This window comes from Poecilia mexicana, unplaced genomic scaffold (genome assembly GCF_051168715.1).
Source record: "Poecilia mexicana isolate PSO_F unplaced genomic scaffold, ASM5116871v1 scaffold_3, whole genome shotgun sequence".
Taxonomy (NCBI): domain Eukaryota; kingdom Metazoa; phylum Chordata; class Actinopteri; order Cyprinodontiformes; family Poeciliidae; genus Poecilia; species Poecilia mexicana.
The window spans coordinates 26,407,040-26,420,753 of NW_028263372.1; the positions used below are offsets into that span (position 1 = coordinate 26,407,040).

A 13,714-nucleotide genomic window follows, 5' to 3' on the forward strand; every position below is an offset into this window, starting at 1 on the left:
TTTGAGATGATCTGGAGCGTTCTGAAAATAATTTTTGATATCCAGTGTCTGAATATGTTTTTTCTTGTTTCTTTTCCCCATGACTTTAGAGATTTTTCTACATCCAGGCTAAAAGAATATACAAAAATAAAATGTAATAAAAAAATAAATAAAAAAATAGAGCATAGGCTGAAAAATATAAAAATAAAAAAAACATAAAGAGCTTAGGATGTTTTTGCACACACTACATTCTTTCATCGACAAACAAATCCCCAAATATGGTACAATAAAATGATACTAATGTCCTGAAAATGTGTATAAGACAACACTTCAAGAAAAATGTGGAGAGAACCCGTTTCACAGATAGCACACACAGCCACATAATAGAATCACTACTGCATAAACACACACACACACGCTCATACACACACCTCTAGAATAGCTGTAAAAACAGGTATTGATGAGAGGGCCTAGTCAATGACCATCAGAGGAAAACAGAGACTGCCATTAGCCAGGCAGTCAATCGCTAAAGCATTCAGGGTAATTCTAGCACACACGTACACCCAGACATGGGGATACACATATCGACAGCAAGAAGACACCCCTCAGGGACGTCTTAACCACATACAGGTGCATTTACACAAAAATTTAAGTGGAATTGCATCTGTTTTTCACATCCACCTATAGTATTATGGATTATGGAAATATTCACTTTCTTTTTCAATCACATACTGCTTGGCATGCCTCTGCAATATTCCAGTCTTTCCATCTAATTTTTTAAGTGTAATTTTTGTACTCAACTTCCTCTTTGTTTGTTTTTATCTCTATTTCATTGTCTTCTTGTCTTTCCCTTAACCAACGGCCCTCTTTGGAGCAAAGAAGCGATTGGTTGCTCCTGGGGGGGTCTTGATCAACTCATTAGTTCAGAGCAGTAGTTTGTGTGTATGTGTCCACATGTGCATGAATGGTTGGGATGATTGTGCATTAGCTGGTCATCTAATCAATGGGAAAAACCACTGAGCCTGTGCCCCTGCTTATGTTACTATCGGGGCTATTTATAGAAAAACGCACATGTTCACGGGAACCTTCAGAATCGGCTTCATTCTCAAAAGAGACTTTTTTTTTTTCCAGAAGACAACACCAGGGAGCATGTGATGGAAACTAAAACAACAGACGTAATCCAACTAGCCCAAAATTGAGAAAATGGAAAGTTAAGAGTAGCAGTGCCTTCAAAATGTTCACCGAAACGTTTGTCTAAATTACTTTGGAGTTCTATCAAAATGCAAATAATTAAAACAATGTCACTTTTTTTTCTTTGACTTCCCTTATTGTCTCACCCCCCCTCTGCGATAGTTACTTCCCCCTCCTTATCTGCCTTTTCTAGTGGGAGTGAGTCAGATTAAAGTCGGTGCTGGTTTTACTTATCGTACTGTAGCCAGCTCAACCCTCCGAGCAACAGAATGAGAGCAAACTGCAAAGCCACTCAACACAGGGCGGGAGCACAATGCTAAAAGTGTACGAGGAAACACACACACTGTGGTTAGTAAGATTTGCTTCACATTTCAACGTCATGCGTTTATCTTTTGGAAACTTTGGCTCTTAACTCAACTTTTAACACCAACACTGACGCATCTGAGTATTACATGAAATATATGTTAAAAAAAACGGGACATTGTGCATGTTTTTTGTCTTATAGTCAACAAAAGGGCTTTAACAATATGTTGAAACAGCTCTGTTGACCATTTGCTACATAATAATTCTTGTAGTAAAGCCAGGCTGTCATCTTCATGCATGTCTGTGTTTGCGTAAGTGCATGTGTGCTGTTAACTAACTCTTACCCCGACACCCACCCCCTTTATTGTTTGTGTGTTACTCAGAGGTCCCACAGTCCTCTGATACACAAGCAGCACACAAACAAGGATTCTCACAAACAGTTAGAGCCTAATGAAGCAGAACTCAGCCTGGTGCCCATTAGCCTGATAATTAATAATTTCTCCCTGCCTCCTAACACACTTATCAACAAGCAGGGGAGAGTGTATGTGTGTTGCATTTAAACGTGCGTTGGGCGCATTTGTCTGTTTGCTCCTGCCATTGCTTGTACACCTTGGAAGGTGATGTGTGCACCGTTTGGGCATTCACATGGCAGGTTAAATAATTAAAATGGAATAAAATATACAAATTCTAACAGTACAAATAAAATAATAAAGCCATTTGTGTTTGGTCAGCGATGTTTTTGTTGCAACAATGCTTCTTGGAAGAAATCGTTCACTGTTGGAAACCATTTCCCTTTGTATGGTGGCGTATTTTTATGGAAAATGCTTCTGTGTGTTCAGCAGCAGAGGAGAGGCTCCCATGACTTGTCAGTTCATCTTTACTAATGCAGTCTCTTCTCCTATTGGCTCTTCTTGTTTGGTGTCATTGCTGGACTGGATGATTGAAGTCTGAGTTATTTGTCCTGTTTGTCTTTGCGTTGCCCTGTATTAGACAGAAACCTGCCCAGACCCACAACTGTACAAAGACAAGCAGGTACAGACAATGGATGGGGGGACTGATGGATGGAAGAAACATGATGGTGGGAATTTAAATGTCTAGTCATTTCAAGGTGGGAAGTCTGTCACACATTGGAGAACTATACCATCCCACAACAGTCTGGCAGCTCCTCCTCATACTGGTCATACTGGTCACTATTGTGGGAAGCAAATCCATTCTTCAGTCAGCATTTAATGCTAGTCTGCTTTTAGGGATTGTTGTTTTCACATGACTCCATTTTCTGTAATATTCTTCAATTATTCCTGATTTATTTCAGTTCATCTTTGCTGATCAACAATTTAGTCTCATTTGCATTAACCCTTTGCTTGTTCCCTGTTTCTGTTGTTAAAGTTTTGTTCAGAGTGTCCAGTTTTTGACTTTCTTCCATCACTGTTGTTGTGACTTTTTTACACTTATGTTGTTCAGTATATTTGCATGATAAGTGACTGATTTACAATTATATGTTAAGCATAATTTACATGATGATTATTATTAATTGTATTGAACATGATTGTATATAATTACAAAGGCGAAGTGAAATATATTTCAGTGCAAGACATGATTTATTTGAATAGAGGAAGTCTTTTATTTTGAAGAATGCTTAAGGATCTGTTACTGTTTTGTCACTATCTTGCTTTGTTGACTTTTGATTGCTATTGGTAACGAACAGCTGTTGTCCGTTATCAGCTGACGCCGTTTTTTTCCTCTTCAATAAATACTGAACAGAAAGGTTCAGTAAAAGAAATACGAGCCTCCGTCTTGTTTGAGAAGAAGCTTTACTCCGTAACATTTTGGTGCCGAAACCCGGGAATAAGAATTTTTTTGATTTTTCTGAACGAAGTGAAGCTAAGGCTCAGTTTAGCAGCCAACATGACGGAAGGACTGGAGCGGTTAAAGAGGAAACGGTCGACTATCCGAACAGCGACGACGAAGCTGTTAACTCGACTAGAAGATGAGGTGGGCAAAGAGAGTCCCGATATGGATAGACTGCGTGAGTTCCTGGCAGTTTTATCTTCTAAGGAGGAAATTTTATTGGATTTGGACAAGAGCATAGAAGATGAAACGTCAATTGAAGACTTGGACACTGAGATAACGAACTCACAGGATTACACGGACCGGATTCTCATTTGGAAGGTTCGCACCACCAACGTTATTGGATTGCAGGAGACCGCTACAGACACCCTAAGAGCGCATGTGAGTGACGTGAACAACGGCTCATTTTCATCACAATCCAAACAGACGGTTAAACTGCCCAAACTAACGATAATCAAGTATGATGGAGAAATAAGCCAATGGCAGGAATTCTGGTCACAGTATGAATCAGCCATTCACAGAAATGATGGACTAAGTAAGACAGACAAGTTCACTTACCTGAGATCTTACCTAAGTGGAGCAGCTGCTCGGACTATTGCAGGACTGACAATGACAGATGTCAACTATGATGCTGCAATAGAGTTGCTCCAGAATCGTTTTGGAAGGAAGGATATTGTGATAAGTGCTCATATGTCTAAATTGCTGAACTTGACACCTGTGAGAAGATCATCTGATGTTGCAGCTTTGAGGCACCTTTATGATGAATGTGAGATCCAGATACGCAGCTTGGAGTCTCTTGGAGTGCAAAGTGATACTTACGGCTGTCTCCTATGTCCAGTGTTGCTACAGCTTATTCCAGAAGACATAGCACTTGCTTATACACGGCAACAAAACTCAACTAACGAATGGAAAGTCCCAGAATTGATTCAGTTTCTGCAAAATGAAGTGCAAAGCAGAGAACGGGCGCTTCTGCTGACCAGACCAGGCCACACATTGAAGAGCCCGAGCCCACAACACAAGCATGTGGGTAAGCCATCCTATGCCTGTGATCAACCTAGAAAGTGGAGCATTCCATCAGCGACTGCTTTGCACACAGCCAGCGTCGTGCCACAAACCTGTGTGTTTTGTGACGGTAATGACCATAAACCAGAGAACTGTCCTGGTTTTACAATAAGTGCACGCAGGGAGAAACTGAAAAGACTTGGACGGTGTTTTGTCTGCCTGGGCCCGAAACATATTGCGAAATACTGCAGAGTGAAGATTTTGTGCAGACAGTGCAATCGAAAACACCACTTGTCAGTTTGTGAACAATCTGAAGCTAAACCAGAAGTCGACAGTACAAGTAATAGTGGAAATGCAGAAGCTGTGTTGTCTTCGTTGACCAGCTCAGTCAAAGTGAAGACAAATACTCAGAACACAGTATTGCTCCAAACGGTTAAGGCATGGGCTGTAGGACCAAAGGAGAGAAAAATATCTCGCTGTCTGTTAGATGGAGGTAGCCAGCGTAGTTTTGTTCACAGAGACATTGTCCGAGCCCTAGGACTGCAAGTTGTGAGGCAAGAGACACTAAACCTCCATGTTTTTGGTTCCACCAGTCCTGTAGTGGAAAAACGCAACATAGTGAGAGTTCAACTTGAAAATGTGTGGAACACTGAACGGAAAATCGAAATAGATGCTATAGAGACCCCCGAGGTGTGCACTGCTGTAATAAAGGTACCAACTGAGCCCATTCAAGCAGAGATTAAGAAAGGAGGACTGCAGCTTGGAGACTTTCCACTAGAGGGTGCTAATGAACAAGAGTTGCAGATGTTAATTGGAGCAGATTACTACTGGCAGGCTGTTACTGGAAAGGTCCAAAGGGTTACAGATTCATTAGTGGCAGTTGAAACCCTCTTTGGATGGGCTTTACAGGGACCAGTGACTACCTCCAGTGTTACAGACACCACGTGTATGCACATTAGTTTGAACGAAGACACCCAGCTGTCTAATCAGTTGCATGCATTCTGGGAGGTGGAGTCCCTGGGTATTGTAAATAAACAGTCAGAAAGCCCAGAGGACTCAGAAATTATGCAACGTTTTGAACAAACAACAACATTTGAAGACGGAAGGTACCAAGTTGAGTTACCCTGGCAATGTGACAAAGACCAGCTTCCAGACAACTTCAGGGTAGCGAAGAAACGCTTTGAGAATCTAACGAGAAAGCTGAAGACTGATGTAAATTTATTTGCCAGATACAACGATGTAATAGAAGACTATCTTCAAAATGGTATCTGTGAGGAGGTTGCAGATGGAAAACCAGAAATGAATCAACAGACTGTGAAATATTATATGCCCCATCATGCTGTAATAAAAGAAGAAAAGGCCACAACCAAACTTATAGTGGTATTTGATGCATCCTCACATGAGGCAAACAGTCCATCCCTCAACGACTGTCTGTACACTGGACCTAACCTGAACCCAAACCTGCTAGATGTGCTCATAAAGTTCAGATTGCACAAGATAGCATTTACTGCTGATATAACTAAGGCTTTTCTTCAAATCTCACTAGCAGAAAAGGACAGAGATGCTGTCAGGTTCTTGTGGATGCACAGACCTTTAGCTAAGGACCGGAAAAATGAGGTGCGTGTCCTGAGGATGAAAAGAGTTGTTTTTGGAGTAACTCCCAGCCCATTCTTGCTTGCTGCCACTATCAGCTATCAGAAGAAGCTTTAGCGGAGTAAAGCTTCTTCTCAAACAAGACGGAGGCTCGTATTTCCTTTACTGAACCCTTTTGTTCAGTATTTATTGAAGAGGAAAAAAAGGGCTTCAGCCGATAAAAACAGAAATGAATCAACAGACTGTGAAATATTATATGCCCCATCATGCTGTAATAAAAGAAGAAAAGGCCACAACCAAACTTATAGTGGTATTTGATGCATCCTCACATGAGGCAAACAGTCCATCCCTCAACGACTGTCTGTACACTGGACCTAACCTGAACCCAAACCTGCTAGATGTGCTCATAAAGTTCAGATTGCACAAGATAGCATTTACTGCTGATATAACTAAGGCTTTTCTTCAAATCTCACTAGCAGAAAAGGACAGAGATGCTGTCAGGTTCTTGTGGATGCACAGACCTTTAGCTAAGGACCGGAAAAATGAGGTGCGTGTCCTGAGGATGAAAAGAGTTGTTTTTGGAGTAACTCCCAGCCCATTCTTGCTTGCTGCCACTATCAGAAAACATCTCAAACAATTTGAAAGAAAACAGCCAAGGGCAGTACAGGCTCTCAGAGACTCTATGTATGTAGATGACTTTATTTCAAGCTCACCTACTGTGCAGGATGCTCTTCACATGACAACTGCAGCAAAGTACATTCTCTCTCAGGCAAGCATGAACCTCTGCAAATGGGTTACCAACTCACCTGATCTGAAAGCCATGTGGAAAGAGAATGGAGTAGAGCTCACTGGTGATACAGAGTCCAGTGGAAATGTGCTTAAAGTACTTGGACTGGTTTGGAGACCGGAACACGATGATTTTGTGTTTGATCAAAAGGGGTTAATGGACATTTTGAAAGACAGAGAAAATACAAAAAGAAGTGTACTAAGAACATCAGCCCGTATATTCGACCCTATTGGGTTTCTTACTCCTTTTACAGTCCGAGTAAAGTGCCTTTTCCAAGAGATGTGGGAAAAGGGACTGAGTTGGGATGAACCATTACCTACTGACTTAGAAGAGAAGTGGGAGCAGTGGTGTGTGGAGTTACCACTGTTACACCTGGTGTCTATTCCCAGGTGGTACCACACTGAGATTAACAAAGAGTCACACACTGTAAAGTTGCATGTCTACTGTGATGCAAGTGAAAAGGCTTACGGTGCCGTGGCATATCTTCAAGGACAAAACAACCTAGAAGAGACTATTACCAGTTTTGTGGCCTCCAAGTCACGAGTAGCACCATTAAAGAAAATGACATTACCTCGCTTGGAGCTCATGGGTGCACTTATTGGAGCAAGATTAGGATACAGCCTCCTTAAGCCACTGAACATGGAGAAAAACCAGCTCAACATGTGGACGGACTCTATGATCACGCTTCACTGGATCCGCAGCTCATCACGTCGATGGAAACCATTTGTGAGCAACAGAGTGGCAGAAATACAAGGGCTCACAAATCCAGAACTCTGGTCCCACTGTGCTGGCAAAATGAACCCTGCCGACCTTCTTACGCGGGGTTACCATGCTCGGAGCCTTATTAAGAGCCAGCTGTGGTGGAAGGGACCCACTTCACTGTCTACGGATGAGAAGGAACTGAACATTTGTAGTGACTATGTAGTAGATGAAGTGAATGCAGAGCTGAGGTCTGGGTATGAGACTGTCGTGCAGTTCACTGGCACTGAGCAAACTGAACCTCTGTTAAACTTAGAAAGGTACAGCAAGCTTAAGACCATGTTAAGAATCACTGCATGGGTAAAGCGGTTTGTTAGTAACACAAGATCTTATCTGAAGGTTCAGGGAGAGATAAGTACAGAAGAACTTGGTGCAGCTGAAATGTACTGGATTAAGTCAACACAAGAGAGTTGTTTCAGTTCTGAAATATTGCAGTTAAGGTCAAACCAAAATGTGAAGGTAGATTCTAAAATCAAAGATTTGAAACCATTCTTAGATGAAAATGGTCTAATAAGTGTTGGGGGAAGGCTGCAGAATTCAGATCTTAGTTTCAGAGAACAACACCCTTGGATACTACCGACAAATCACAAGTATTCTGAACTATTAGTTCAGTCATGTCACAAAAGAGTGATGCATTCTGGTGTAAGAGACACATTAACTCAAGTTAGAGAACAATATTGGATTTTGAGAGGCAGACAGCTTGTAAGAAACATTGTTTCAAAATGTTACATTTGCAAAAAACTAAAGGTTAAGGCAGCACAACAGATTACTGCTCCCTTACCTCGAGACAGAGTAACAGAATCACCTCCCTTTGAAGTTACTGGTGTAGATTTTGCTGGACCCTTATATGTTAAAACTAAGGACGGGTCTGTAAAATCATATATAGCACTGTTTACATGTGCAGTGACAAGAGCAGTACACTTAGAGTTGGTCTCAGATCAGACTACAGAGAATTTCTTATTGGCCTTAAAGAGATTCATTGCAAGACGAGGTCTTTGTAGGGTCATTTACTCTGACAATGCTAGAACATTCAAAAGGGCTGACGAGGATTTAAAAGAGTTATGGCAAAATATCTTAGGATCGACACTCACAGAGTTTTTCACTGACAAGGGAATCACGTGGAAGTTTATCGCTGAGCGAGCAGCTTGGTGGGGGGGATTCTGGGAAAGGCTTGTGAGATCTGTAAAAACATGCTTAAGAAAGGTACTGGGGAAAGCATCTTTGAGCTTTGAGGAGCTCACAACTGTTCTTACTGAAGTTGAGGCAGTGTTGAACTCCAGGCCTCTGTCCTATGTAACTAGTGATGCATTAGAACCCCAGCCACTTACCCCATCTCATTTCCTAGTTGGTAAACGCTTAACTTCCTTGCCACCAAAGATTATTCCTTCACCTCACCTAAATCAGGTTCTCACTGCAAACCGCGAACAGCTAGGTAGAAGGTGGAAATACCAACAGAAACTTTTGATAGGCTTTTGCAAACGCTGGCGCAGAGATTATTTGATGGACTTAAAATCAGCCCACAGGGTGAACAGTCCTACTCCAACACTACTTAAAGTAGGAGATGTAGTTCTTTTGGGGGAGGACAATACACCCAGACAGACATGGAAAATGGGTAGAATTGTAGAGGTCTTTCCAGGCAGGGATGGTCTCATACGTTCATGCAATGTTCGTACTTCGACTGGTGGCTTGTTACGCAGGCCTATTCAGTTATTGTACCCTTTAGAGGTATCTTAAATGAAAGGTAAATCCTACACAGATGAACAGTTGTTCATCGGGCGGGAGGATGTTGTGACTTTTTTACACTTATGTTGTTCAGTATATTTGCATGATAAGTGACTGATTTACAATTATATGTTAAGCATAATTTACATGATGATTATTATTAATTGTATTGAACATGATTGTATATAATTACAAAGGCGAAGTGAAATATATTTCAGTGCAAGACATGATTTATTTGAATAGAGGAAGTCTTTTATTTTGAAGAATGCTTAAGGATCTGTTACTGTTTTGTCACTATCTTGCTTTGTTGACTTTTGATTGCTATTGGTAACGAACAGCTGTTGTCCGTTATCAGCTGACGCCGTTTTTTTCCTCTTCAATAAATACTGAACAGAAAGGTTCAGTAAAAGAAATACGAGCCTCCGTCTTGTTTGAGAAGAAGCTTTACTCCGTAACAACTGTTCTTTGAATTTTGGGATGATACATCTTATCCTTTTTCATCCAGTGTCTCTGTTAATTTCATCTTCCATACCACCTGACCTCTACTGTCTGTCCTCCCCTTCCTGTTTTCTTTATTCTTTCCTCTTGATAATTACTATGACTGTGGTAATCTATATATTGCTGGAGACATGAACAGGTACAGCAAAAGGAAAAAGTAAAGCACAAAGAATGTATGAAATAAAGAACGACATATTGCAGAAGAAATTAAGGGTTCAGCTCTTTTTCCCCCTAAATTTCCTTTTTCTCCCCTCCCGCACCCTATTGCCTTTTTGTTTAAAGTTCATGTTTTTGTAACTCTTTTTCTCCCACTCTCTCTACTTCTGTTCCCTCCTTCATCTCGCTTTTCTCTGTCTGTGTGAACACAACATCAAAAGGCTCTGACTTAGATAAAGAATGACAGTATTTTCTATTGGTATGCAGGCAGACATGTCTTCTCCAAAGTGTTAGTCTAAAGGCCTCCGTTAAGTGTTTGTCAAGACTTAAAGTCATTGTTCTGCTCTCCTCTCCTTTAGATCTCAGACCTCTTTCCATTTCTTTTTCTGTCTCGCTTCTTCTACCCTTTTGTACTTTGATGGAACATTTAGTTCTGCGAGTGTATTTGTTTATCACACAAGGCTGGGCGCATTTATTAATATCCTGAGTAAAGATGTGTAAGTAGACCTTGAAAAATTAGGAAACAATTCAAACAAATGCAACCAAATTTTTTACAGTTTACACTTAAAAAGAAACAAAACAAACTCATCAGATTTTTGTGTTATGACCAAACACAGACGTCCTTTTCTTTTAGTTACTTGCAAGAAAGCTGGAAAAAGAACGAAGGAAAACAATCTCCAAATCTCACTGTTGAAGAACTGCAGCAGCAAATGACCTCTTAATTTCACAAATGTAAATCACAATCGTTGCATGTCATCTACATAGCAACAACTGTATTGAAGTGATGCCTGAGAAAAATGTCTGTGCTCACAAAAAGCAACATTTGCTGCAGTGAGACTGTAACTAGAACTGCCTTGGTCGAAAGAGACCAAGACTGAACATTTAACAACAAGCAGTCCAGGTTGATTACCCATGAAACAAACAAATAACATGTAGAAAACACACTTCTTGTCCACCGTTAACTATGAAGGAGGACCTGTGATGTGGGCCTGTTTCTCCATCTGTAACCATGTTAATAGCATTATTACATGTTTATAAACTAACTGGTGAATTTTGGAGTAATAAATGACAGATTCTATCACAAAGTCAAACATGGACCATCTTTCAGTGTTATATTAATCATGTATTAGTCAAAAAGGTAAGTCAATAGTCGATAACATAAACAGACAATCCAGTGTCACGTTTAACGATTCTTAGTTTGTGAGGGTTATGAATTATTTTGATATTGATGGAAGGTTTAGTGAGGCATCTCCTCATCTATTCCCTACATCTTGACCACTGGAGATTGGTACCTGTCCCCCATGTGACCCTGCAAGGACAAACAATATATATTTGATCAAATGGCAAAATATATATTCATCGAAAGAAACAAAAATAATCTGTTTTTAATAATTATCTCTGAAAGTATCATGTGAACAACATTTCATAGACTTGGAGAGAAATGCTATTATGTGAAAATTTCAATGAAAACTGGAACATTGGATACCCGATAGGTACATTTGATACGTTGTTCGACCTCAATGAAAAGTGGTTGACTAACCTGACCTGATGTCAGAAGATACAGGCCAACACACATTTCATTACTGGGCCCCAAATACAGAAAATACAGAGACTGCTACGGTTTTAGAACATTTTTAATTTAGTAAGAATAGTTTGATTTATCAACAAGAAATTGAATAGCAGCAACTATTCAGTAATTCAGGCATCTCATGTTGTAACAAGCACTATTAAAATGCTTTGTTTGTTGCTTTTTTGATGGGATTATCTCTGTGCTTTTGCCATTTTCCTCTCCTATTTCATCACTGCAGTTTAAATTCCTGTTCCTCTCACGCTGCTTTCGGTTCCTGCCGTCTACCTCGGGATGCTTCCTCCCCTCTCTCACAGGGAAACGTAAGCCCTTTATGTGTACATGTGTATTATCGTCCCATTCCTAACAAGGTTGCACTCAGGGCCTGTAAACAAAACGTCTCTTTCTTTGATGTCCAACGCAATGTTCTATAGGGCGGAACTGTTAATCGCTGATAACCCTGCAGCGTGTCATCTATTGCTGTCGCTCCATGTGTCTCATCCTCAATCTTCAATTGTTGTCCTCCTGTCTCTCTGTTGTTTCACCTCTTACCTCTCTCCTTTTTTTTACTGCTCACTTATTGTCTTACTGCGGTTTTCTCTCCTCTGTATCCTTTCGTCAACCCCTCCTTTCATCAAGCCCGTTTTCACAAGAGAGTTTGCATCTTGTAGTGCTGTACTGCTGATCGCCATTTTAGTGCGTTGATGGTGTGAGAGTGAGTGTATTGGTGCCAGTAAAGCAGATTATGAGTTGATTTTGGCAAAGGAGGCTGGTAATTCTTTTAAACCAACAAAACCATCCCATTAGCCTCCTGCTGATGTCCTGAAAACAAGACACTGCGATGCTCCCAAAACACACCAGAGTCCACAGCTGAACATGCACGGTTCCACGAGAAACTAACTGGAACAATTAAATTATACAAGCAAGTCAGCAGCACAGACAAACAAACCTCTTATGGTAATTTTTAATTGTTACATTTTTTTTTTTTTTTTACAGTTCCAATTTGTACTTTGATATCCGTTTCAGTGACGCTGAGGCAGGTAAATGTCATATCTTTTAGGAAAATGAAAAGGGCCTGTTGTTGCTGTCGTTTTTCAGAAATCACTTTGTCTTCCTCTCTTTAACTCAGTTTAGTTGGTCCAACATCTTTATATGCTTTTGACATTAGCATATAAAGTGCAAGTTTGTTAGCAAAAAAACTATTGCGCCTCAAACAATCCTTCAGAGAGCCTCCAAATGATCAGATACTTATTAGCTGAACAAATAAGAAAGTACATCACAGTGTGTCAGACAGAGCTATGCTGACCCTTCACCATCCCTGTGTGAGTGAATCTTCAGATTGCTTGCTAAATCTAATACAAAATTAAATGTGTTGACATTTGAGTAACACTGGAATTGATTCTGCAGCATCTATGACATAATGCTATGTGCGTCTGTCATAGCATTAACACTGACAGCAAAAGTTATCTGCAACCTAAAAACATAAACGTGGGCTGAGATGCTACATATTACAGGTATAGATTAGGGTGATGTGGTGTCAGTAAGTTGCCATGCGTTTTTTGTCAAACTTTCATCCTCTTGACTAAAAACCACTGATAAAAGCGTGTGGCTAAAGCGTGTGGCTAGCCAATACAGCCTGGTATGTTAATCAGCTGTGAATTTCTCCTACTTCCCAAAACAGCCCGGAATTACTCTGTTAACAAGCCAAATTCAAACAAACATTTTAAAATCTCAGAAATTCTTGTGGTTTCTCCATGACTTCAAAAAAAAAAAAGAAAAAAAAAAAAAAGAAAGAAAATCACTATTTTCTGCTATTAACTTATTGTGCTAATTCACTATAAATTGGTGGCTCTTATCAGTCTAGTTTACTTGGCATTAAATCTGTGTGTAGTACAGTGTCAAATACTTATAAAGGTGATCCTGTCACACAACACCAAGCAGAAATTAAATGGTGCGATATGGTTATTAAGGCCATTGGAAGACCTCAGTGTTCAGGCCCTCATATTATAATTAAATACTCTGAAGTAACATGCTTAATTAGTGAAAATCTAAAAGTTGCATCAGACTTAATGCTAACTTTAGTTTAAATAAATGCTTCACAAATTATAATACAAAAACTGTACTTCACATAGACTCATCATGAATATTTATGAAGTGTTTGTTTAAGATCAACACTAGTACCAGTACTATTTTAGAAAACAACATCTTGCAACAGTGCAGACAGAGAATAGGATCTGGCCAGACTGGCAGGGAGGCAAACAGGCAGTGGATTTGGGCTCTATGACTTGCTGCATGGGGATACACACCGA

The 13,714-nt window shown here is 40.2% G+C and overlaps 1 protein-coding gene across 1 annotated transcript in view; it reads right to left on the reverse strand.

The window, feature by feature from the left end:
* Positions 1-13,714, reverse strand: part of esrrga (estrogen-related receptor gamma a) — a 133,472-nt gene that overhangs the window by 101,378 nt on the left and 18,380 nt on the right. The window lies entirely within an intron of this gene.